Source organism: Nicotiana tabacum, chromosome 19, assembly GCF_000715075.1.
Source record: "Nicotiana tabacum cultivar K326 chromosome 19, ASM71507v2, whole genome shotgun sequence".
Classification (NCBI taxonomy): domain Eukaryota; kingdom Viridiplantae; phylum Streptophyta; class Magnoliopsida; order Solanales; family Solanaceae; genus Nicotiana; species Nicotiana tabacum.
Genome location: NC_134098.1, coordinates 4,719,143 through 4,741,256, shown reverse-complemented (window position 1 = coordinate 4,741,256; position 22,114 = coordinate 4,719,143). Strand labels below are relative to the sequence as shown.

The following is a 22,114-nucleotide window of genomic DNA, read 5'->3' as shown; positions in this document are numbered from 1 at the left end:
AGTATTTTATAATGATAATATTTTAATTTTTACCATTACTTTAACATAGTTTTCTCTACCTTTTTATAACATTTAAAACAAATACCAAAAATATTTTTATTTATATATATAGTTCACTTTAGTAGTTTATTCTTATTAACTAAGATTAATTAGTATATTTTGGTAGTATTTTTATTTTTATTTTTGTTCATTGAGAAAGAATTGAATTTGGGCCAATTGGAAGCTTATTTTTAGATTTTAGTGACTCACCAAAACAAAAGTCCATTCTTCCCAACCCATTAGCTCACTCTTCACTTAAAATACAAGATTTAATCTTAGTCATTTATTCATCTCTAATCCAATGGCCATCGTCCCTTTTGCACTTTCATATAAAATACTCAATTATGAAACCCTACCCAACTTTTCCTCCAACCTAGCAGAACCCCCCTCGGGCCGCACACCATCAACTCCGCACCCATCGCTGCTCATCTTCTTCTACGACTTTAAACTCTTCGCCTAACAAACTCACAAAGACAAAACCTTAGTAAAATATTCAGATGCAAATTACCTGTACACAACCCCATTTGCACATGGTCTAAGGTGGTCCACTCTCCGTTGTCTAGCAAACAGAACTCAATTTCCATTCAAACAGAAAATGGCAAACACATAAATTTTGTTTTTCAAGAATCTAATGAGCAGCCAAAGCTAGCACCAAGTCTTGATTCTGCTGTGGCTCAGTTTTCTTCTTTGCGAATTCAGCAAGTTCAATTTCAGAAGAAAGAATCTCAGGAATCCCTAAATCATCACATGCAGCATCACTGTTCAACAAAATGTCTCTATCATTAATTGTAGTAGTTTCATCTACCACTTCATTTGGGACAGTACAAAGTTCTGCTTCAAAGGGGTCGAATACAGGGACACAATAAAGAAGTTGCTCTTCATTTTCGAATTCATTTTCATCCGCCGTGGTTGAGATGCGGTCGAGATCGAGGTTGTTCGTTGAGGTTCCAATCGCTGTTTAAAATTAGATCCGAATTTCTGTTTGGCGAAAACCCTTTAAGGTCCATTTCTTACCTTCTTTCTTTTATTTTTTAAATATATATTTTGTGTGACTACATGATTTATTTAAATGAATTGATGATTTTTTTTAATTTTTGTTTGCTTGAGATCAATTGAAATGAATGTTAAATGAGTTATTTGCAGATTGTACTCAACTCTTGATACTCTTCTGTTATAGTTCAAATTACATGAGTAGATAGTAAAAATTAGGAAATTAAGAATTAAAAAAGAAAGTAAGGTTTGATAAACTGGCTTGGATTATTAAACTAATTGGATCGTGGGGTTTGTAGGTAAAAATGAAAGTGTATTAGGCTAAAGTGATATTGGGTTCAGTGACAATTTCAACTGGATTTTTGTTTGGTATGTGACGTTTTGAGTTGCATATGGTTTAGATCTTGTTTGTTGATAGAATTTTTAAGACGGTAGGAGTATGTTTAGGCCGGCCACTTGGGTAGGCAAACCTTAGGTCTTTTATTTTATTTTTATTCGAGGTGAGAGGTTGTTCCCTTTAGTTTATATTCAGGGAAATTCCCCAAAAAATTTGTAAATATTATTTTATTCAGGGGAATGGCCCGTAGTATATGTAAATAGAAGTAAATGAGGACATCATCGAGGAAGCTTTGGTATGTGCTATTATAGAATTTTAGTATACTTTTCTTTTTATTTTTTATTTTATTTAGGTGGGGACAACCTCGAGCCTCTTGTGTGTTTGTTTTCTCTTTTGTGCGCTTTTTGCATCAATTTGAGTATTCTTTAAAACCAACTAGATTAAGTATGCAACCGTACTAGTTACGGGACTTGGGGAGTGCCTAACATCTTCTCCCCTAGTCAAATGAACCCCCTTATCTAGAATCTCTGATGCAAACTAGTTTAGAGTCAAATATGTTTTTAAGGAAAAATGTGTTCTTAAATGGTGACTTGGCACACCGAGATTATATGCCAAGTGGCGACTCTGAGAAAATCCCTTTGAAACAATACTTTGTCACTTTCAAATTTGAAAAACCCTTTTGAGCTTTAAAATCACTATTTTTTTCAAAGAGGTTTAGTGAGGTGAAAAAGGGGTGTGACACCCACGACATAACATTTCATGAAACTCTAGAATAAGTTCAGGTATCTGAAAATAAAGAAAGTGATGAGATCTTAACAAGTTATGTCGCTTGCGAACTGATACGAAATGATCGTCGATGATATATTTGATACAATATAGTGTATAATATTGTAAAAGATTATGAGGATCAGACCTGTAGTCCAGACACCTGAAGATGTCATGCCATTTAAATGTAAGTCATAACCTATATGACTCATTTGATTAATTCTATATGAAGATCCTTGAAGGATTTAAAATGTTTGAAGCAAATTCAAAATCTTGGGAAATGTATTTAATCAGATTACAAAGATCTTTGTACGGTTTAAAGCAATGTGGGTGCATGTGGTATAATCGCCTTAGTGAATATTTACTGAAAGAGGGTTACATAAATGATGTTATTTGCCCATGTATTTTTATAAAGAAAATGACATCAGAATTTGTTATACTTGTTGTTTATGTTGATGACATAAATCTTGGAGTTCCAGAAGAGCTTCAAAAGGCAATTGAATATCTTAAGAAAAAATTTGAGATGAAAGATCTTGGAAAAATAAAACTTTTTCTTGGACTGCAAATTGAACATTTAGCAAACGGGATCTTTATGCATCAATATGCCTATACAGAAAGGGTTTTAAAACGCTTTTACATGGACAAAGCGCACCCATTGAGTACACCAATGGTTGTTCGGTCACTTGAAGTGAATAAGGACCCGTTCCGACCTCTAGAAGAGGATGAGGAACTCCTTTGTCCTGAAACATCCTATCTCAGTGCAATTGGTGCACTTATGTATCTTGCTAATGCTACAAGGCCCGTCATAACATTTTCTGTTAATTTACTAGCAAGATATAGCTCTTCTCCTACTCGGAGACATTGGAATGAGATTAAGTATATTTTGCGATATTTAAAGAGAACTCTTGATATGAGTTTGTTTTATGCTAACAAAGGTAGTGCAAATCTTGTTGGTTATGCAGATGCAGGTTATTTAGCTAATTCCCATAAAGCTCGATCTCAAGCCGGGTATGTGTTTACATGTGGAGGTACTATCATATCATGGTACTCCACAAAGTAGTCAATTGTTGTTACTTCTTCAAATTATGCTAAGATAATAGCTATTCATGAAGCAAGCAGAGAATGCATATGCTTGAGATCAGTGATTCATTTTATTCAAGAAAAATATAGTTTGAAGTGTGATAAAAGATTCACAATTTTATACGAAGACATTATATAAAAGGAGATAGAACGAAGCACATTTTACCAAAATTATTCTACACACATAATCTTCAGAAAAATAGTGACATTAATGTGCAACAAATCCGTTCAAGTGACAATCCGGTAGATTTATTCACTAAATTTTTGCCAACTTCAACTTTTGAGAAGATGGTATACAAGATTGGAATGCGAAGACTCAAATATTTCAAACAAGGTTTTCACAAAGGGGAGTAAAATACACGATGCACTCTTTTTTCCTTACTAAGGTTTTTCCCAGAGGGTTTTCCTTATAAGATTTTTAATGAGGCAGCTAGAAATGCGTAATTACTAAATATGTGTACTATTTTTCCTTCACTAGGTTTTTTACTACTGGGTTTTTCTAGTAAGGTTTTAACGAGACACATTATCTTTTAATGAATATCCAAGGGCGAGTGTTATGAAAATATTATATTGTGGATGTCCATTCATTACTCTGTTATAGATAATCTTCCGGAAGAAGATTATCCATTTAGTACTCTGTTGAAATTTATCTACAAGCAGCTGATGCAGGCAGGTTGCAAACAATTCAATGAAATGATTTGCAACAGCTTCTTATTAAACAGGCAAGTTGCAAGCAACTCATGCAGACAACTTACAAGCAGCTAAAAAAAAGCTTTGCAGCTGCTTCCTGAAAAGACTCGCAACTGCTTCCTTTCTTTTATAAATAGAGGAGTTTTCAGTTCATTATGAACATAACTTTGAAAGTTGAATAAAATATCAATTTTTCTCTATACTTGTCTTCGGTTTATTTCTTTTATAGTCTTTATTTTATAAAAGAGTTGTTATTGAATCCTTAATACTAATATTATTATTCTCTTGTAGGTAATATCAAAATATAAATAAAGAAATAAATAAAGAAATAAATAAAGAAATAAATAAGAATCCTAACCTGCTCTGAATGCCACTTAATTCTCAATTACAGCTTTTCCTTTGGAATTCACCTCCAACCCACTCGTATCTATTCAAAAATGACTCAATAGTATCAAATATTGCTAAAGGAATCAATTACATTGCATAAATCTAGATTTTCTAAATTTTCCTCCAAAAAGTCAAAAATCGACTCCGGGCCAGCTTGGTCAAAACCCGAGGTTCGGACCAAAATCCATTCACCCATTCACTCCCGAGCCCCAATATATAATTGGTTGTGGAATCCGACCTCAAATTGTGGTCTAAATCCCCAAATTTCCGAAATCCCTAGTTTTTACCCTAACCCCTAATTCTACCATGAAAACTCTAGATTTTAGGTTGAAAATTCAAGAAATGTAATGGGTAATTGAAAGAAAATGGTTTAGAATCACTTACCAACAATTTGGGGAAGAAAATGACTCTTGGAAATCGCCTCTACCCGTTTGATTCTTTAAAAATGTTGAAGAAATGGCTCAAACTCGTGTTTGGAGTCTGTTTTAAGTCACTGGATAGGCCTTCATCGCGTTCGCGAAAAGCCTGTCGCGATCGCGATGCACAGCGGCCTAAGGCCTTCGCGTTCGCGAGTCTTTCTACGCGTTCGCATAAGGCAGCTCCCCCAAGCCTTCGCATTCGCGACCCTGTGGACGCGTTCGCGTAGAAGAACATGACCCCTCCTCCCCGGGTCAGTTGAACTATAGCGTTCGCGTAGAAGAACATGACCCCCCTTCCCCAGGTCAGTTGAACTATCGCGTTCGCGTGAGACCACCCTCAACGATTCGCGTTCGCGAAGAAGTAATTTCCCCTACCCCATTTTACCTTTCGCGTTCGCGTCACTACCTACGCGAACGCGAAGAAGGGCACATAAGAATAGCTGATGCAGCAAAATCTCAGATTTTCTAAATGCAAATCACCATGTAGCATATCCGAAACTCACCCGAGCCATCAGGGCTCCAAACCAAACATGCACACAAGTCTAAAAATATCATACGAACTTGCTCGCGCGATCAAATCGCCAAAATAAAACCTAGAACTACGAATTTAGCACCAAATCAAATAAAATTCTCAAGAACACTTTAAAATCCATATCTTCTCAACTGGACGTCCGAATCACATCATCTCAACTCCGTTTCTCACCAAATTTCACAGACAAGTCTTAAATATCATAATGAACATGTACCGGGCTCCAGAACCAAAATACGGACCCGATACTAACAATGCCAAATATCAATCAATTCTTAAAAAACTTTTAATTTTCATCAAAAATTCATAACTTGAGCTAGGGACCTCCGAATTAGATTCCAGGCATACGCCCATATCCCATAATTCGATACGGACCTACGGGGACCGTCAAAATATGGATCCGGGCATGTTTACCAAAAATGTTGACCGAAGTCAACTAAAATCAACTTTTAAGGCAAAAAAATTTATTTTCATTAGTTTTTAACATAACATCTTTCCGGAAACCTGTCCGGACTGCGCACGCAAATCTAGGAGAGTAAAAATGAGATTTTAAGGCTTAAGAGCGTAGATTCGAGTTCTAAAACATAAGATGAACTTTTGGGTCATCACAATCTCTACCTCTAAAACAATCGTTCGTCCTCGAACAAACATAGAAAAGTACCTGGGCTGGTGAAAAGGTGGGGATATATACTCCGCATATCGGACTCGGACTCCCAAGTAGCTGCCTCAATAGGCTGACCGCTCCATTGTACTCGAACTAGAGGGTAACTCTTTGATCTCAACTGGCGGACTTGCCGGGCTAGAATTGCCACCGACTCCTCCTCGTAAGTCAAATCATTGTCCAATTGGACAGAGTTGAAATGTAATACATGGGACGGATCACCGTGATACTTTGAAAACATGGACACATGGAATACCGGATGAACAGCTGCTAAATTGGGTGGTAACGCAAGCCTGTAAGCCACCTCTCCCACTCTCTCCAGAATCTCAAAAGTTCCGATATACCTAGGGCTCAACTTGCCCTTCTTTTCGAACCTCATTACACCCTTCATGGGTGATACCCGAAGTAACACTCTCTCTCCGACCATGAGTGCAACATCACAAACTCTACGATCCGCATAACTCTTCTGCCTGGATTGAGTTCTGCGAAGCCGATCCTGAATAATCTTAACCTTATCCAAGGCATCCTGTACTAAATCTGTACCCAATAACCGAGCCTCCCCCGGCTCAAACCACCTAACTGGTGACCTACACTGTCTACCATATAATGCCTCATAGGGAGCCATTTGAATGCTCGACCGGTAGCTGTTATTGTAGGCAAACTCCGCTAACGGCAAAAACTGATCCCAAGAACCTCCAAAGTCAATAATACATGCGCGGAGCATATCCTCCAAGATCTGAATAGTACACTCGGACTGCCCATCCGTCTGAGGATGAAATGTTGTGCTCAACTCAACCCACGTACCCAACTCACGTTGAACTGCCCTCCAAATGTGCGAGGTAAAATGCGTACCTCGATCAGAAATGATTGACACGGGTACACCGTGAAGACGGACGATCTCACGAATATAAATCTCTGCCAACTGCTCCGAGGAATAGGTAACTGCTACGGGAATGAAATGCGTTGACTTAGTCAACCTGTCCATAATGACCCAAACTACATCGAACTTCCTCTGAGTCCGTGAGAGTCCAACAACAAAGTCCATAGTGATACACTCTCACTTCCATTCAGGAACATCTAACCTCTGAAGTAAACCACCAGGTCATTGATGCTCACACTTTACATGCTGGCAATTTAGGCACCGAGCTACATAGGCAACTATGTCCTTGTTCATTCGCCTCCACCAATAATGCTGTCTAAAGTCCTGATACATCTTGGCGGCACACAAATACGACCATGCATCCTCAAAACTCCGTCATCTCCAACAGTACCCTGCTTGGCACCCCCGTTCCGCATTGTGTCTCTAAGGACAAGTAAATGAGGATCGTCATCCTACCGATCTCTGATGTGCTCAAACAAAGAACACCGAGCAACTGTACAAGCTAGAACACTGCTGGGCTCAGAAATATCTAACCTCACGAACTGGTTGGCCAAGGCCTGAACATCCAATGCAAGCGGTCTCTCCCCAACTGGAATATATGCAAGGCTACCCATACTGACTGACTTCCTACTAAAAGCGTCGGCCACCACGTTGGCCTTCCCGGGATGATACAATATGGTGATATTGTAGTCTTTCAATAGTTCCAGCCACATCATCTGCCTCAAATTGAGTTCCTTATGCTTGAACAAATACTGCAAGCTCCGATGATCAGTCAATACCTCACATGGCACGCCGTAAAGATAGTGCCTCCAAATCTTCAGCGCGTGAATAATGGCTGCCAACTCTAGATCATGAACATGGTAATTCTTCTCGTGAACCTTCAGCTGCCGCGAAGCATATGCAATAACCTTGCCCCCCTGCATCAATACCGCACCCAGACCAATACGAGATGCGTCACAATATACTGTATAAGATCCTGAACCCGTGGGTAACACCAATACCGGTGCCGTAGTCAAAATAGTCTTGAGCTTCTGAAAGCACGCTTCACACTTGTCTGACCACCTGAACGGGGCACCCTTCTGGGTCAATCTGGTCAACGGGTCTGCTATGGATGAAAACCCCTCCACAAATCGACGGTAATAGCCCGCCGTAGATCCCATGGGTAAGCAAAATAGGATGACACATAGGAGTAAGTAGATCCCGGATCAAATAGAATTGAAGCATCTCTACTGCAAACTGAAACAGTACCTATGATAACAGCGTCAGATGACTCAGCCTCAGGCCTGGTTGGGAAAGTATAACACCGAGGTTGTGCCCCACCACCCTGAACTACGTCCATAGGATGACCTCTAGCTGGTTGGTCTCCACCTCTAATGACCTGACCTCCACCTCTAACAGTTTGGCCTCTACCTCTGGCTGCCTGACCCCTGCCTCTAGCTGGCTGAGCAGGTGGTGCAGCAACTGGTGCCGGAACCATTGCACGAGAACTCTGATGTTGTGAGCTGCCCATTGCCCGAGGGCAAAATCTAGCAATGTGCCTCGAATCACCAAAAGTATAACATAACTTCGGCTGCTGTGACTGCTGACCCTGAAACTGACCCTGTCGACCTGAATAACCACCCCGATGACTCTGGAGTGGAGGTGCACTAATAGGAGCTGGTGGTGCACCGTAGACTAGCTGGTCGGAATAATGCATCTGAGGGCCACGACCACTTGAGGCACCGTGAGATGCCTGAAGCGCTGAATAAAACGGCCTGGGAGGATGGCTTCTACCAAAAGTACTCCTGCCTCTAGGTGAGGCACCGCTGAACTCACCGGAATGACGAGGTCTCTTGTCAGACCCCTGACCTCCCTAAGTAAGAACCAGTTCTACTCGTCTGGCGACATTAGGAGCCGCCTGAAAAGAAATCTCACTTCCCGTCTACTTAGCCATCTGCAATCTGATAGGCTGAGAAAGTCCATCAATAAACCTCCTCGCCCTCTCTCTCTCTCAGTGGGAAGCAGAAGAAGAGCATGACGGGCCAAATCCACAAAACGGGTCTCATACTGAGTAACAGTCATACTGCCCTGCTAGAGACGCTCAAACTGACGGCGACGCTCCTCTCTCAATGTGATAGGCAGAAATTTCTCTATGAAGAGCTGAGAGAACTGGTCTCAAGTAAGAGCAGGCGACCCAGCTGGTCTGGTTAACAAGTAATCTCTCCACCATTTCTTGGCGGGACCAGTCATCTGAAATGCAACGAAATCGACCCTATTGTTCTCCACTATACCCATGTTCTGTAAAACCTCGTGACAACTGTCAAGATACTCCTGGGGATCCTCTGAAGGAGCAGTGAACAGGAAAGAGCTTGATAAACCTGTCTAATCTCCATAAGGCCTTAGAAGACATAGCTGGCCCATCTCCGACCTGTGCCGCAATAACCGACTGAACTAATCTGATTGGCTGAGCTGCTGGAGCCTGATACTAGGGAGCTATCCGCTCTGGAGCAGGAGTGGTAGGAGTCTGGGCTCCTCCTCCAGCCTGAGAGACTGTTGGTGCCATGGGAAATGCGCCAGTCTGGGCCACTCTCTCCATAAGGCCCACCAAACGGACCAAAGCGTCCTGAAGTACTGGGGTGGCAATGAACCCCTCCGGAACCTGAGCTGGTCCGGAAGGAACAGTCTGGGCTGGAACCTCCTTGTCAAGCTCTATCTGAGGCTCCACTGCTGGGGCTGTTGCTCGGGCTCTAGGCTGCATCCTGCCTCGGCCTCTGGCATGGCCTCGACCTCTACCCCGTGTAGGCGCTGTCACTGGAGGTTCTGGCTGCTGCTCGGCTGAGGAAGCGGTACGTGAGCCGGTATCAAAATCTGCACAAAAAGTGCAGAGTGTAGTATCAGTACAACCGACCCCATGTACTGGTAAGTATCGAGCCTAACCTCGGCGAAGTAGTGACGAGACTAGGACAAGACACTCACATATAACCTGAACAGTATAATCATGTTAGTGGCAACAACAGTAAATAAGAAATAACGCAGAAATAATGAGAGGGGAATATACAGTGGGGGAATACAACATAAAGAGTGAGAATAATAAAAAGACAAAATTAAACCGGAAATTCTTAAACGAATTGAGCAATCAAGACAGCAAGGAAAACTGCACGGCATCACCCTTCGTGCTTTTACTCTCAATCTCACCAAGTAACAAATAAGACTGCACGGCATCACCCACGACATCACCCTTCGTGTTTTTACACTCTTCCTCACAATATAAATAAATCATGCACGACATCACCCTTCGTGCTTTACACTCTTCCTCACAATATAAATAAATCATGCACGACATCACCCTTCGTGCTTTACACTCTTCCTCACAATATAAATAAATCATGCACGACATCACCCTCCGTGCTTTACACTCTTCCTCACAATATAAATAAATCATGCACGACATCATCTTTCGTGCTTTACACTCTTCCTCAAATCATGTCGTACATGATTTATTTATATTGTGAGGAAGAGTGTAAAGCACGAAGGGTGATTCCGTGCATGATTTATTTATATTGTGAGAAAGAGTGTAAAGTACGAAGGGTGATGCCATGCATGATTTATTTATATTGTGAGGAAGAGTAAAAGCACGAAGGGTGATGTCGTGCAGTCTTATTTGTTACTTGGTGAGATTGAGAGTAAAAGCACGAAGGGTGATGCCGTGTAGTTTTCCTTGCTGTCTTGATTGTTCAATTCGTTTAAGGATTTTCGGTTTAATTTTGTCTTTTCATTATTCTCACTCTTTATGTTGTATTCCCCCAATGTATGTTCCCCTCCCATTATTTTTGCGTTATTTCTTATTTATTGTTGTTGCCACTAACATGATTATACTGCTCAGGTTAGGTTATATGTGGGTGTCTTGTCCTAGCCTCATCACTACTTCGCCGAGGTTAGGCTCTATACTTACCAGTACATGGGGTCGGTTGTACTGATGATGCACTCTGCACTTTCTGTGCAGATTTTGATATCGGCTCAGATTGATCGAGATTTACTACTGGTCCGTTGTTCCAAGACTCAAGGTAGATCTGTCGGCGTTCACAGACCTTGAAGTCCCCGTCTATCCTTTATGTCTTACTGTTTTTCTTTCATTCAGACAATTGTATTTCTTTCAGACTATTACTTGTTGTAAATTCTAGAATGATCGTGAATTGCGACTCCAGATCCGGGTGGTAGTAGTTAATATAGATTTATGATATTCCGCACTTGTTATATTTCGTCATAGTTAATTAATGTTAATTACTGAATGGAAATAAGAAATTGGTAAATGATTCTCTAACGTTGGCTTGCCTAGCAAGTGAAATGTTAGGCGCCATCACGGTCCCGTCGGTGGGAAATTTCGGGTCATGACATCCTCCTTCATTCTTATTTATTTCTTTATTTATATTTTGATATTACCTACAAGAGAATAATAATATTAGTATTAAGGATTCAATAACAACTCTTTTATAAAATAAAGACTATAAAAGAAATAAACCGAAGACAAGTATAGAGAAAAATTGATATTTTATTCAACTTTCAAAGTTATGTTCATAATGAACTGAAAACTCCTCTATTTATAAAAGAAAGGAAGTAGTTGCGAGTCTTTTCAGGAAGCAGCTGCAAAACTTTTTTTTAGTTGCTTGTAGATAAATTTCAATAGAGTACTAAATGGATAATCTTCTTCAGGAAGATTATCTGTAACAGAGTAATGAATGGACATCCACAATATAATATTTCCATAACACTACCCCTTGGATATTCATTAAAAGATAATGTGTCTCGTTAAAACCTTACTAGGAAAATCCAGTAGTAAAAAACATAGTGAAGGAAAAATAGTACATATTTAGTGGAGAGTTATTACCGTCGATTTGTGGAGGGGTTTTCATCCATAGCAGACCCGTTGACCAGATTGACCTAGAAGGGTGCCCCGTTCAGGTGGTTAGACGAGTGTGAAGCGAGCTTTCAGAAGCTCAAGACTGTTTTGACTACGGCACCGGTATTGGTATTACCCACGGGTTCAGGATCTTATACAGTATATTGTGACGCATCTCGTATTGGTCTGGGTGCGGTATTGATGCAGGGTGGCAAGGTTATTGCATATGTTTCGCGGCAGCTGAAGGTTCACGAGAAGAATTACCATGTTTATGATCTAGAGTTGGCAGCCATTGTTCACGCGCTGAAGATTTGGAGGCACTATCTTTACGGCATGCCATGTGAGGTATTGACTGATCATCGGAGCTTGCAGTATTTATTCAAGCATAAGGAACTCAATTTGAGGCAGATGAGGTGGCTGGAACTATTGAAAGACTACGATATCACCATATTGTATCATCCCGGGAAGGCCAACGTGGTGGCCGACGCTTTTAGTAGGAAGTCAGTCAGTATGGGTAGCCTTGCATATATTCCAGTTGGGGAGAGACCGCTTGCATTGGATGTTCAGGCCTTGGCCAACCAGTTCGTGAGGTTAGATATTTCTGAGCCCAGCTGTGTTCTAGCTTGTACAGTTGCTCGGTGTTCTTTGTTTGAGCACATCAGAGATCGGCAGGATGACGATCCTCATTTACTTGTCCTTAGAGACACAGTGCGGAACGGGGGTGCCAAGCAGGGTACTGTTGGAGATGACGGAGTTTTAAGGATGCATGGTCGTATTTGTGTGCCTAATGTGGATGGACTTCATGAGTTGATCCTTGAAGAGTCCTACAGTTTCCGGTATTTTATTCATTCGGGTGCCGCCAAGATGTATCAGGACTTTAGACAGCATTATGGTGGAGGCGAATGAAGAAGGACATAGTTGCCTATGTAGCTCGGTGCCTAAATTGCTAGCATGTAAAGTGTGAGCATCAATGACCTGGTGGTTTACTTCAGAGGTTAGATGTTTCTGATTGGAAGTAAGAGTGTATCACTATGGACTTTGTTGTTGGACTTTCACGGACTCAGAGGAAGTTCGATGTAGTTTGGGTCATTGTGGACAGGCTGACTAAGTCAACGCATTTCATTCCCGTAGCAGTTACCTATTCCTCGGAGCGGTTGGCAGAGATTTATATTCGTGAGATCGTCCATCTTCACGGTATACCCGTGTCAATCATTTCTGATCGAGGTACGCATTTTACCTCGCACATTTGGAGGGCAGTTCAGCGTGAGTTGGGTACGTGGGTTGAGTTGAGCACAGCATTTCATCCTCAGACGGATGGGCAGTCCGAGTGTACTATTCAGATCTTGGAGGATATGCTCCGCGCATGTATTATTGACTTTGGAGGTTCTTGGGATCAGTTTTTGCCGTTAGCGGAGTTTGCCTACAATAACAGCTACCAGTCGAGCATTCAGATGGCTCCCTATGAGGCATTATATGGTAGACAGTGTAGGTCACCAGTTAGGTGGTTTGAGTCGGGGGAGGCTCGATTATTGGGTACAGATTTAGTACAAGATGCCTTGGATAAGGTCAAGATTATTCAGGATCGGCTTCGCAGAACTCAATCCAGGCAGAAGAGTTATGCGGATCGTAGAGTTTGTGATGTTGCACTCATGGTCGGAGAGAGAGTGTTACTTCGGGTATCACCCATGAAGGGTGTAATGAGGTTCGAAAAGAAGGGCAAGTTGAGCCCTAGGTATATCGGAACTTTTGAGATTCTGGAGAGAGTGGGAGAGGTGGCTTACAGGCTTGCGTTACCACCCAATTTAGCAGCTGTTCATCCGGTATTCCATGTGTCCATGTTTTCAAAGTATCACGGTCATCCGTCCCATGTATTACATTTCAACTCTGTCCAATTGGACAATGATTTGACTTACGAGGAGGAGCCGGTGGCAATTCTAGCCCGGCAAGTCCGCCAGTTAAGATCAAAGAGTTACCCTCTAGTTCGAGTACAATGGAGCGGTCAGCCTATTGAGGCAGCTACTTGGGAGTCCGAGTCCGATATGCGGAGTATATATCCCCACCTTTTCACCAGCCCAGGTACTTTTCTATGTTTGTTCGAGGACGAACGATTGTTTTAGAGGTGGAGATTGTGATGACCCAAAAGTTCATCTTATGTTTTAGAACTCGAATCTACGCTCTTAAGCCTTAAAATCTCATTTTTACTTTTCTAGATTTGCGTGCGCAGTCCGGACAGGTTTTCGGAAAGATGTTATGTTGAAAACTAATGAAAATAAATTTTTTTGCCTTAAAAGTTGATTTTAGTTGACTTCGGTCAACATTTTTGGTAAACATGCCCGGATCCATATTTTGACGGTCCCCGTAGGTCCGTATCGAATTATGGGATATGGGCGTATGCCTGGAATCTAATTCGGAGGTCCCTAGCTCAAGTTACGAATTTTTGATGAAAATTAAAAGTGAAAATTAATTATTTTTAAGAATTGATTGATACTTGGCATTGTTAGTATCGGGTCCGTATTTTGGTTCTGGAGTCCGGTACATGTTCATTATGATATTTAAGACTTGTCTGTGAAATTTGGTGAGAAACGGAGTTGAGATGATGTGATTCGGACGTCTAGTTGAGAAGATATGGATTTTAAAGTGTTCTTGAGAATTTTATTTGATTTGGTGCTAAATTCGTAGTTCTAGGTGTTATTTTGGCGATTTGATCGCGCGAGCAAGTTCGTATGATATTTTTAGACTTGTGTGCATGTTTGGTTTGGAGCCCTGATGGCTCGGGTGAGTTTCGGATAGGCTATAGGGTGATTTGCACTTAGAAAATCTGAGATTTTGCTGCAGCAGCTGTTCTTATGTGCCCTTCTTCGCGTTCGCGTAGGTAGTGGCGCGAACGCGAAAGGTAAAATGGGGTAGGGGAAATTACTTCTTCGCGAACGCGAATCGTTGGGGGTGGTCTCACGCGAACGCGATAGTTCAACTGACCTGGGGAAGGGGGTCATGTTCTTCTACGCGAACGCTATAGTTCAACTGACCCGGGGAGGGGGGGTCATGTTCTTCTACGCGAACGCGTCCACAGGGTCGCGAATGAGAAGGCTTGGGGGAGCTGCCTTTATGTGAACGCGTAGAAAGACTCGCGAACGCGAAGGCCTTAGGCCGCTGTGCATCGCGATCGCGACAGGCTTTTCGCGAACGTGATGAAGGCGTATCCAGTGACTTAAAACAGACTCCAAACACGAGTTTGAGCCATTTCTTCAACATTTTTAAAGAATCAAACGGGTAGAGGCGATTTTCAAGAGTCATTTTCTTCCCCAAATTGTTGGTAAGTGATTCTAAACTATTTTCTTCCAATTACCCATTACATTTCTTGAATTTTCAACCTAAAATCTAGAGTTTTCATGGTAGAATTAGGGGTTAGGATAAAACTAGGAATTTCGGAAATTTGGGGATTTAGACCACAATTTGAGGTCGGATTCCACAACCAATTATATATTCGGGCTCGGGGGTGAATGGGTGAATGGATTTTGGTCCGAACCTCGGGTTTTGACCAAGCTGGCCCGGGGTCGATTTTTGACTTTTTGGAGAAAAATTTAGGAAATCTAGATTTATGCAATGTAATTGATTCCTTTAGCAATATTTGATACTATTGAGTCATTTTTGAATAGATACGAGTGGGTTGGAGGTGAATTCCAAAGGAAAAGCTGTAATTGAGAATTAAGTGGCATTCAGAGCAGGTTAGTGTCGTGTCTAACTTTGGTTGAGGGAATAGGTATTGTGTGAGTAATTGCTACGTGTTTTGTTATTGAATACGATGTATAGTTGAGGTGACGAGCATCTATACGCTGTGGTCGAGTCATAGCATGTGAGTGAAATTCCATTTTTCTTGCAAATTTATAATCTTAAATCTTGTTATCCATGCTTACTGTTGTTGTTGAAATGTTGGGAGACTTGTACCCGGTTCCACCAAGGTCAATAAAATTGTGAAAGTAATCATGGATGAAATATTGATTCCTTTTGAAACTTCTCTCTATCCGTTGTTATTGATTCTATGAATTGTGAGGAAGAGTGTAACGCACGAAGGGTGATGTCGTGCATGATTTATTTATATTGTGAGGAAGAGTGTAAAGCACGAAGGGTGATGCCATGCATGATTTATTTATATTGTGAGGAAGAGAGTAAAAGCACGAAGGGTGATGCCGTGCAGTCTTATTTGTTACTTGGTGAAGTTGAGAGTAAAAGCACTAAGGGTGATGCCGTGCAGTTTTCCTTGCTGTCTTGATTGCTCAATTCGTTTAAGGATTTCCGGTTTAATTTTGTCTTTTCATTATTCTCACTCTTTATGTTGTATTCCCCCAATGTATGTTCCCCTCCCATTATTTCTGCGTAATTTCTTATTTATTGTTGTTGCCACTACCATGATTACACTGTTCAGGTTATATGTGGGTGTCTTGTCCTAGCCTCGTCACTACTTCGCCGAGGTTAGGCTCTATACTTACCAGTACATGGGTCGGTTGTACTGATGATGCACTCTGCACTTTTTGTGCAGATTTTGATATCGGCTCAGGTTGATCGAGATTTGCTACTGGTCCGCTGTTCGGAGACTCAAGGTAGATCTGTCGGCGTTCACAGACCTTGAAGTCCCCGTCTATCCTTTATGTCTTACTGTTTTCTTTCATTCAGACAGTTGTATTTTTTTCGGACTATTACTTGTTGTAAATTCTAGAATGCTCGTGAATTGCGACTCCAGATCCGGGTGGTAGTAGTTAATACAGATTTATGATATTCCGCATTTGTTATATTTCGTCGTAGTTAATTAATGTTAATTACTGAATGGAAATAAGAAATTGGTAAATGATTCTCTAACGTTGGCTTGTCTAGCAAGTGAAATATTAGGCGTCATCACGGTCCTGTCGGTGGAAAATTTCGGACCGTGAGGAAGTTGAAAATGGAAAAGAAAAGAGCTAGCATCACCAAAAGTCACGTGTACACTTGATGTGCACCTTTCTCTCATCAAAATTCATTTCAATGTTGGCAAGATGAAAGCTGAAACTTTGTGGTACACGGCAAAAACAATGAAAATATCTATAAATACCGTCATTTTATAAAGTTGGGGGAACGGACTTCGAGGGAGGAAAAAAGCAAATAAGTGTTTCTATGTTTAGAAGTCTGCAGTTATTAGTTTCTTCAGTTATTAATATTGGAAATTATTTGGTTCCTCCTTTTAATTAAATAACAGGAATTATTCTTCTTAAATATTTCTTTCTATTTTTTTATTTAATGGACAAGAATATTTTTATTAGTAGTACTAATTCCAGTATGAAGTAACTTTCTTTTGTGTTAGGAGAATGACGGATTTTAGTATTTCTATATAATTAGTAGATATTATTTCTCAATTTCACATGCTTGAGTTGAAACTTTTTATTTAAATTTTATCTGCTTTATAGTTGGGTGTTATTTAATTTGTTAACATCCATCTATTTCGTACTACATATTAACTTCTTACTAATTCTGTAATCGAAAGAGGCGGAAGAAGTAATAGTTAATTTTGGTATTAATAGATGTTAACTTGTATTTAGTGACATCTAGCTCTTATATGTTAAAATTGATTCTACACTTATTTGTAATCGAAAGAGGCGAATATTGTAATAATCAATTATAACAAGTAAAGTAACCGAAAGAGACTTACTAAAAAGAGCATGTTTTAGTTCAAGTATATATTTCTAGTTCTTTAATATTACCATTTTAACGATTAATTTGTATAACCGAGAGGAGTACATTTAATTGTTCAACTATAGTAATAATATATAAATGTAATCGTGAGAGGCATTTATAACATTTCTGAGAAACACAAATTGAAGAATAAATATATCAACTATATAATAAAATTATTAAGTGAAGTCAGGACCCCAACGTCTTTTTATTATATTTGTGAAAAATAAAATATTCTCTATTGCTCTATTCATACATTCTTAGTTAGTTATTTCACAACTCAACTCTTTCTGATTTTCTCAAATAGTAATTAAAACAAGAAACGTCTATAGAATAGATATACCAATCTCTGTGGGTTCGACATCTTTCTATACTATTATTTGACAGAGTACGAGTTTAAATTATATACACGCAAGAAACTCGTCAATAAGTCTCTTGTCTAATCTTATAAGAGGTAATTTACCATATATGTGCTATATTTGTTACGTGTTATGTGTAATGGGAGCTACGCACGTATGAGATGACTAGTGTCCGTGCGTATGCTAGATTATTGATCATGTCCGGGTAGACTTAGACTCACACCATGTTTTAATTGTATTACTTGAGTTAATCTTGCCTAATTAAATGCTTTTAATTATATTTTAGCTTGAGACTAGACTTGCATAGAATATCGAACTTGCTATTTTAGATACTTGATGTGCTACCTGATTAGTCGCGAAAATTATATCTCCTTTTACGGATTTCTCCCACGTTGTACGTATTTGTCTGAATGTTTCATAAATATCACAACTCACACTTATATTCGTGAGTGAGGCGAGTGACCCATCAAGGTTTCACTATTCATGTGGGAACGAGTTGAACGTCTCAGTAGTACTATTATGGGATCGAGCCGTTCGCCTCGGCAATATTATGAGATGTATTTATGGATCAGATCGTATGACCTCGGCAGTGTACACTATTATTATGGATCGGGTCATACGCCACGACAGAATATCGTGTCATCACTCTAATGAGATTGGGTTGTTCGCCTTAGCAGAATCGTGCGTAACATTTGATACGGAGACATCGTACCTATAAATCTTTCTGACTTGAGATGTGACATTTTATCTGGTGTTGATCATTATGTATTCCATTCGAGGTAGTAATTCGCAATTGAGAACTTCGTATTTACTCTTTTGTTGAGGATTGTATTATGTACATATATATGTTTTATTATTTTTATCTGCTATGCCTCATACATGTCTACTTTTATTATACTTTAATTACTAGATGACTAGTAAGTATCGATATTGACACCCTGTCACTATTTTTTCGAGGTTAGGCTAGATACTTACTAGGTACGCGTTGATTTATGTGATGACCCAAAATATTATATTTAAGTTTAATAAGTAATTCTGTGTTCTAAGACCTCGAAAAACATCATTTATCATTCCTCGACTTGTGTGCGCAGTCCGTACAATTTTCTGGAAAGTTTTCATATGAAAAATGAATTAAAATGTGAAATAGAGCTTTAAAATTCAAGTCAGTTGAATTTGGTCAACATTTTTAGCAAACGGACCCGGATCAGTATTTTGACAGTTTCGGTAGCTCCGTATCGTGATTTGGGACTTGGGCGTATGCCCGAAATTTAATTTGGAGGTCCCTAGCTCAAATTATGACCATTTAACGAAACTAGCAATTTAAAGGCTAAAGATTCCAATTTTGACCACGGGGTTGACTTTTTGATATCGGAGCCGGAATCTGATTTTGAAAATTTGAACAGCTCTGTTATGTCATTTATGACTTGTGTGCCAAATTTGAAGTCATTTCGGATTCATTTAATATGTTTTGGCACGAGATTTACAAATTGAAAAGTTTAAAAAACTCAAAGTCTGAATCGAGGTGTGAATTATAATTTTAATGTTATTTGATGTGATTTCAGACCCCGAGTAAGTCCGTATGATGTTACGGGACTTGTTGGGATATTTGGATAAGGTCCCGAGGGGCTCGGGTGAGTTTCGGATAGGCCATGGGATGTTTTGAAGTTAGAAAATTTTGCTGGTATAACTGAACCTGTTGCAGGCCCCTGATCTCGCAATTGCGAGATCAGACATCGCAAATGCGAACCAAGCAGGTATGAAAATTGCAAGATTTTTATCGCAATTGCGAAGAAAGCCTAGGCCAACAGTTCTCGCAATTGCGAGTTTATCTTTGCAATTGCATAAGGCCAATTGTCGCAAATGCGACATAATCTTCGCATTTGCGAAGGCATCGGGATTGTGAAGGGCATTGCAATTGCGAGTGTTTCTTCGCATTTGGGAGTTTCGCATTTGCGAAGCTCAAGTCGCAATTGCGACACCTGCAGCTGAACAAAATGACTTTTGGACGGGATTTTTGATTCATTTCCCAAATCTTCAAAACCTAAAACCTCAAGAGACTAGTTTTGGGCGATTTTCACGGGAAAACATTGGGGTAAGTGTTCCTTATCCTATATTGATTATATTTTATGATTCCATGCTCGTTTATATCATAAATCCGAGAATTTATGGAAGAAAAATCAGATTTTTCAAAAATCTTTCAAAAATAAAAAATTAAGATTTGAAGGTCCATTTGATATCGGAATTGGACAAATTTTGTATGGTTGAACTCGTATCGGAACGAGTGTTCGGATTTCGCGAGTTTTCCTGGGATTTGAGACATGGGTCCTACTGCTGAATATTTTAATAAATTTCGGATTTTTATCCGAAAAATTTGTAAATTCATATGGAATTAATTCCTATGGTTCGTATTGAATATATCGAATTATTTGTGAATAGATTTGAAGCTTTCGGAGGCAAATTTAAAAAGAAAAGTTGTGGTTGAATAATTGATTGGAAATTGCAAAGCGTGGTAAGTATCGTAGTTAACCTTGACTTGAGGGAATAGAACCCTTAAATTATTTGTTATGTGAATTGCATGTGAACGACGTATAGGCAAGGTGACGAGTATCTATACGTCGTCAAATTAATTGTTTGCCTGCTTACTTGAAAAATCATAAATTATTTTTAATCATAAATTAAATATTATAATAATTGTTTCTCTCTTATTCTTTGTCAAATATTAATTTTTGAATTCCTGCATTAATTGTTGCATGTTATTTGAATTATGTGCCTTAATTGTTATTTGACATTTAGCATATTAAATATTAAACTGTCTATTTGCTCCCTGATTTCCATAATAATTTGTTATTTGTCATTGTTTGCTTCATAATTAAACCATAATTATTGTATGCTTGTTGTCTTATAATTTTATATTAATTGTTACATTTATTAAAAAAATTTCTTCTATAAGAATTGGTAAATGAATATGTTGGAGGAGCGGGTTGCACGCCGCAACAAGATTGATTATAATGAATATATTGGAGAATCGGGTTGCACGCCGCAACAGACTTATTAAAAGTCCATATTGGAGGATCGGGTTGCACGCCGCAACAGATTTATTAAAAATCTATATTGGAGGATCGGATTGCACGCCGCAACAGACTTATTAAAAGTCTATATTGGAGGATCGGGTCGCACGCCGCAACAGACTTATTAAAAGTCTATATTGGAGGATCGGGTTGCACGCCGCAACAGACTTGATTAAAAATGAATATATTGTAAGAGCAGGTTACACGCTGCAACAGAATTGAATGTGAATATATTGTGAGAGCGGGTTGCACGCTGCAACTGAATTGATGGAAAGGATAATTGGTTATGACTGCTGAATTGACTTCAATTATTATAAATGAGTTACCTGATTTATTTCTATTATTGTTGTTGTTACTAATATTGCGTACATGTAATGTAAGAGAACCGCCTTAACCTCGTCACTACTTCGTCGAGGTTAGGCTCAACACTTACCAGTACATGGGGTCGGTTGTACTGATACTACACTCTGCATTTCTTATGCAGATTTCGGAGTTGGTCCCAGTGGTGTACCATAGATTTTCTCGGATTTCAGCTACCAGAGGAGACTTGAGGTATAACTAGGTGTGTCAATGGTTCGGTTCAGCTGGTTATTTTATAAAATTTGTACCATGCCAATTTTCGGTTATTCTATTATGTATAACCAAAAATAAATTTTTCGAAACCGTCTCAATCATATTGGTTTTTCTTCGATATCGGTACAGTTCGATTAATTTTCGGTATTTTTTTAAAATGTCATGTAAAATTTCCCAGTAGAAGTATAATACTATAATGCAATAACATACGTTATTTTATAGGACGTAGCAAAACTCTCTAGACATTTTTACTGTTTAAAGGGTGATAAAGTAAAAAACATGAAAGATGGGTAGAGTATAGATCCATCAGCTATTCTACAGCAACGTAAAAGAAACCAAGCAAAGGCAAAGAAAATATAAATCACACTAGTGGAAATATATTAACCAAGTTGGGACTCAAGAATAAAGTCTATAGAAGATTAAATATTCAAAAAGATAAATCTAAATTATATGAAAGAAAACATATTCAATACATTGTAGTTTGTTACTCATAATTGCTAGAATACTTTGTGTCTTGCTAATAAAGATACTTGGAATAACTTAGTTTAAGTAGAAGTAGCATAATAGGTTTTAGGAATTAGTATTTTGAGTTTAATTACTTATTGGCTTGTAACAATTTTCATAATTCCAAGGCCCAAATAAAAATTTAATACTTTATTATTTTAAACATACTTTATAAATATATTTTTCACATATAAAATTTATTCGGTATGGTTCGGTATTTTTTCGATTTAATAAAATAAAAAATCTACCCTAATTAT

The 22,114-nt window shown here is 39.2% G+C and overlaps 1 long non-coding RNA gene across 1 annotated transcript; it reads left to right on the top strand.

Moving 5' to 3' along the window:
* Window positions 1-337: 337 nt before the first annotated feature.
* Window positions 338-4,099, top strand: LOC107779300 (uncharacterized). Its single transcript, XR_001646585.2, has 2 exons — window positions 338-1,040; window positions 3,094-4,099. It is a non-coding gene; the product is annotated as an uncharacterized LOC107779300 (long non-coding RNA).
* Window positions 4,100-22,114: the final 18,015 nt, after the last annotated feature.